Here is a 6,000-nt window from a genome sequence, read left to right on the forward strand (position 1 = left end):
GGCAGGGGGCGTGAGGGCCGCGGGACGGAGGCACTGGGGCATCCTGGGAGGTGTCGCGATTGCCCACGAGGATATGCCAGGCACTCGGGTGCCTGAATTCAGTGCTGTTCCTCTGCTCATTCTTCCATATTTTCTTCTCACTAAATGGAGGCCACTTGCCAAGTCAGGGGACTGGCCGCCTGCGGACGCCTCACACGGAGGAGGGCCCGCAGCTCCCTGATGGGCAAAACTAGCGACAATCGCCCTTCCACAGCAGCTGGGTCTAATGCCAGCCTGCCCTGGGCTGGCACCCTCCTGGCAGGAGCCTTTCTGAACTCCCACATTTTCCCTCAGATTGAGGGGCATCAAGAATCCGGGGGCCGAGCAGGGCCGGTGAGAGGCCCCCAGGGACGAGTGACCCCAGCAAAGGAGGAGCCGTTGGTGGGCGGGGGGAGCTGGGAGGCCAGGTAGAGGCCGGCCTGCTGACGAGCTGGGGCCCCGGGGAGGGCGGTTGGGGTGGAGCTGGCACGGCGGAGGCCTGAGCAGCCCTGCTGGCCCCAGGGCCGTCACCCAGGGCAGGGGACTGGGTGCCCAGCTAATCGTCCAGCCAGCGCCTGGGAGACACTGTGGAGTGACGGCAGTTCACAGACCCGAGGCGACAGATCTGGGACGGCAGGGGGAGAAGGTTTTGTCTTTGCAGAGGGAGAGGAAGGTGGGGGGTGGGGGAGGCGGGCTGGGAGCAGGAAGGGCAGGGGCAGAGATGGGGCTGCTGTCCAGGACAGGCCCTCCGCTGCTGGCCGCCTGCACGTGTCAAATTGCTAACCTGCAGGTCAGGGTGCAGGGGTGCGCTGCCTGCTTAGAAAATAACCGACTGTCTTGTTGTCTTAAACCCAGGGCTGTTCTCTTTGCAATTTAGTCAGGTTGTTTTCTGGAAGCTTTTCCACCAGGGTAATAACATTAAAATGAGGCTCAGGTAAGAATATTTCATGTTGTTGGACTGGAGAAGTTTTCTGGGCTTGTATAGGGATCCTTTGTGAGGGAATGAGATGTTACCCAGTCTAGGAAATGCCCTCTGAATCTGTTTCTAGTGCCCTGAGGGGTGACAGCTCACCCAATTTGCCAGATTTAATGAGGTTAATGAAAAGAAAAGGATTGGTTGCGGTGACTGGAAACAATGGCAAAGGGATTTAGGTGGAAATCTGCCTGTCTTAATCCTACACCCATACTGCCATAACTGGACATTGTTTATTTACAAAATTTTGACAGCCTGAAGCAAGTTAACACATGTAGCTCACAAACAGATTCATTAGGAGAACATTTGTCAATATTTGGTCTTGTTTGAAGATACAGTTATACTCAAGGAGTATGTCTAAGGAAACACAATTAATTTACAGAAAAAGTTGTGATACTTAGGACTTTGTCATCCAGCAGTTTCTGTTTAATGCCTAATGTCACTTAAACTAAACACTGTACCAAAACAGAAGATGGTGCATATGAGAACTGAGATAGTGACATTCTTGCAGAAAATGGGGGGGCATACGGTTGGAACCAGATGATGCCTCTGAAAAGCTAGAACTCTTTTGTGCTGAAAGGAATTGGAGCTGAATTTGTATAGGGTCTGGTACAAAGTGGCAGTTCCATCCATGCTGTAAAGATAAAAAACCTGTGCTCACTACTACTTAGGAATCCACACCCCTGTGGGAACCAGTTCTGAACTGTGGTTAGAAAAGAGTTGCCCATGTAAAAGAAGAACCCCAGAGCTTATGTGATGTGGAAAAATCTAATACAGGAATAAATGTGGAAAGCTAGTCTATAATAATAAAATCTGCCCTGCACCCACCCTTACAAAACTCAAAAGCAAAACTTAAAATGGGGGTTATCTAAAGTAACATAATTGATCACCAGAACAAGTCCCAATGCTCTGTACAGGAATGAAGTAAACTTCCATGTTAAACAACACAAACTTGCAATTGTCTGCATCCACTAACAAAATACCCAGTGTGGCAAGAAGCAAGAAAACATGACTCACAGCAACAAGATCAATCAAATAATCAAAAATCAACCTGAAAATTGTAGAGATGGATAATGAAATCAGCAAATAAGAAAACTAAAACAGCAACTATAAGCTCTTAATGCTCAAGAATATAAAGGAAAACATACATGATGAGGAAAGTAAGATAAGGTATGTTTCTAAGTATTGTGAAAAAGATAGAAATGAAGCACCTAGGCATGAAAAATACAATACCTATAATTAGAAAAATACACATCTGAAGAAAAGATCCATGTACATGAAATTTTAGAGAAGACAAAATCATAGTGACAGAAAGCAGATTTGGATTGCCTAGGGTGAGGGGTGCTGTGGGGAGCATATCCTCTTCAAGGAAGCTTGAGGGAAATTTTAGTACCTGATTAAATCAGCAGATAAGGAAACCAAATCTTCCCTGAGATCTTTTCCTCTCTCTGTTTCCCAAGTGTTTAATCCTTTCTTTTCTATTATCAGCCTTAAATCTGGGCAAGAGAGTATGAACAGGTATCCATCAGTTTTGTTCACTAAGTTCCCTCTGCTTTATCTGCAGGGATAAATGATGTTAAAGGATCATAAGAAAGATCTTGAACTTACACAATATATGTTTTTTTCAACTGTTTGCCAAAAATAATCAAAGTACATTACTAGAAAAGAGATATGATTGTCTTGAAGACAAGGAGATACTATGTTAAGATTTTTAATTGCTCAAGGTCACTGACTCTATAAAGTGTCCAGAACCTTTAATGTCAAGCTCCTGTGAAAAATCACTGTTGAGTTCATGGAAATTATGCTTTAATGAGAAATGGAAAATGTAAGTTTACAGCATTCTCTAAGAAGATATTTTAAGTACATTCAAGAAGAGCCTACTAAAGACTGAAGCTATAATTTGAGGTTTTAGAAATTTTAATTACCAACCCTTTACAGAGGCTAATAAACCTTTCCATGTTTCCACCTGCTGCTGGCTCTGGGGCCCTGGTGGCATCTACTTATATGTCTCATTACATTTCTCCAATTTGCACAAGAGGGAAATGATGCTAAGACACAGATTTAGGGGAGGAGAAGGTTGCAGCTGCTAATATGTAGGAAAACGCTGACATAATAACAAATGTGAAGACAGCCATTTTATTCATTTGTTCAGTCGAATCATATGAAACATTGGATTAAAATACGTATGAACATAGAGAAAAGTAAATTTGGGAGGGGGTCATTTTGAAGAAAGATCCTTGTACTAGCAATCACCAGATCCAGCTGCATTCCTTGATCAAGTATAGCAATATGGGAATTCTCAGTGGGACAGCTTCTGGGGAAAATGATGATCATTTTCTTATCAATTACATATATGTTTTCCTTATAGCCCAGTGATTGCACTCCTAAAGAAATGAAATCTTATATCCACACAAATACCTGTGCAAATGTTTATGTGCGTCTCTTCAAAAAATGTCCTATTCTTCCTAGAGCCAGTGCTCTTTTCCCTCCTGCAACTCTGAGCGTTCTCTCTGTTCCAAACCGGAAGAGGCTCAGAGGGGAGGAGGAAAGGGGGCTCCTGCAGCAAAGCGCTCCTGAGAGCTGCTGGCAGCCTCCTGCGCAAAACCTCTAGGTACAAGGGAGGCTTGGAAATGCTCTTTGCTTGGCACATTGCAATTCCAAACAAAGGAAATAGTCTCTTGGGAAGAAGGGCAGGAAAGGGAATAAGTAGATACAGAGTGGTGGTGCCTGTCATCCAGAGATGATGCTAACATTTCAGGTTCACTTTATAAATATGGATTTGAATACTCTTTAATCTGTTTTCCCTCTGTTAACACTGCACATGAACACATTCCATGCAACAAGCTGTGTGCTGCTGCATTGTGGAAGTGGCTCCAGCTCCCCTTTCAGGAATGCCCAGTGCCTGTTTGGGGGAAGTTAGGTGGTTTCCAAACGTCCTGATAAACAAGGCTGTGATGACTGTCTTTATAAGGGTGTCTTAGGATATTTCCTGTCAGTGAAGTAACTGGGTAAAGCTGGGCCCATATAAAGGCTTTGGATTTAATTGCTAAGTTGATTGTGCCTTAGAAAGTCATGCCCATTTATACGCCCTCTCTGGCTCCAAGCACCTGCCCTACCACTAAAGGCATCATCTTTTACAAACCTGTTGGGTAAAGCCCTTCTGGAACTTGCAAGGGGTGCTAAGAAGACGCAGATACTTAATTTGGAGAAGCTGAGGCCTATCTGTGGGACTGATCAGAGTAAACCATCTGAACTGTGAGGTCAGAAGGAGCCACTCCTAGCACAGCACTTGCTCATGTGAAATATTTCTGTCATCACAAAGTCCCTGCTGTGTCAGTGATGGAGCAGCAGTCCTGGGGTGATGGAGAAGCAGCCCTTCAAAAGTGTCCCATGTGTCCCCACAAACAAGTCTATCCCTTTGTTCTCCCCTCTGGGCAAATCCCTGCAGCCTCATGAGCCCTGTGCCTGTAAAGCCTGTGGAAAACACTGCCCCCGTCTGCTCCAATCTCCCCAAAACACGGAAGAACCCGGCAGGTGTCAGGCTGCAGACTGGTGCAGGGCGAGGCTGGCAGGGGAGTGGGCTCCTCCTGACATGGTGCTTCAGTGGGTGACCCTGGGCATGAGGTGAGATGCTCAGCATCCCATGTGACCAGGCTGTACAGCTGGGGCAGTGATGTGAAGCCTCAGAACCCATGTCCTGCCTATGGGCTGAACCAGCTCGAGGGACCCAGGTGAGCAGTTGTCCTTCACCCTGTGAAGGGCTCGTCTTCCCTTTTCCTCTCCTCCACATCAGAATATCCCCTCTCCTGCTCCATTTTCAAAATTAAATGCCTTGACTGTGGAAGGAAATGGGAGGTCCCCGTGAGGGCCTGAGGTGCGTTGACTGCACCTGCAGCAAACGTGCGCCCCGCCTGCGTGCCCACAGCTTGGCTTGTTCTCTGCTTCGCAGGCTCTTCAGAGGCCCGGCCAGTGCCTAATCCCAGGATTAGCTTGGCAGAGAAGCAAAGTCAAGTGGTGAACCTGCAATGGGAGGAATGTCATTTCAGTAAAAGGAGGGAGAGGATTAGGGCTGTGACTTCCCTGTGGAGCGTCCTGGAGGCATTGGACATGCAGGGAGTAGCAGGGAGCCATGGTAAGATGCCCGGCACAACGCGATGGTTAGAAGAGGGAGCTAGCTTCCTGCCTGCCTGCCTCCTTCCACCTTCCCTCCTTTCTTCCTCCTTCTCTCCCTCCCTCCTTCCTTCCTCTTTGTGGCTAGTTCTAGAATTTTGACAAATCTAACACCTATGTTGCAATGCTATGTGCATCTTCATTTCCTTCTCGCCAGGATGAGGAGCTGAAACTACACCCTGAATCATAACGTCTTTAGGAGGATGAAGATGAGCAACACCTGTAAACCTCTGAGCACATGGTTTGACACCTAGAAACGCCAGTTACTATTAGTAGTTACTGTTTTCAGTTGATTTTCTGCTAGAAAAACCAATGAACCCTGAGCTTTCTAGCTGCTCTCTCTTCCTGGCCCAGTCATCACATGCCTGACACCTTCTCAGTGTGGGTCTTAACAACTTTCCTCTCAGAAGGTCCCTGTGTCCTCCAAAGCCCAGGTGGGCACCCCCACTTCCCTTCCCCTTCTGCCTGCAAGCTGCCTGCAGGCTTGCTCCCCTCCCTCCGTTTTGCTCCTCCCTTCTGCAGGGACTGTGGATGTAGGGCCCCCTTCCCTTGGGCTATTCCTGGATCTTAGAATAAGGAGCTCAAATGCCAAATATCACCTTGGCCTTGGCAGTTAGAAGGACAGGGCATAAGAAGGGGCAGAACCCAAACCGAGAAGCCCTCACCCATCTGCAGGGACAGCTGCTCTCTGGCTTCAGTAGTGTGGCTTGCAGAAAAATAGTATTGCCAAACAAGTATCACATTATGTTTGTTTGCAAATAAAAAGTAGAATTGCTTATTTTTTTAGTATTAACTACTTTAAAATTTTGGAAAAAAAATCGCTCAGGGAAAAGAGAACA

This window comes from Manis pentadactyla, chromosome 2 (assembly GCF_030020395.1).
Source record: "Manis pentadactyla isolate mManPen7 chromosome 2, mManPen7.hap1, whole genome shotgun sequence".
In the NCBI taxonomy this organism is placed as follows: Eukaryota; Metazoa; Chordata; class Mammalia; order Pholidota; family Manidae; genus Manis; species Manis pentadactyla.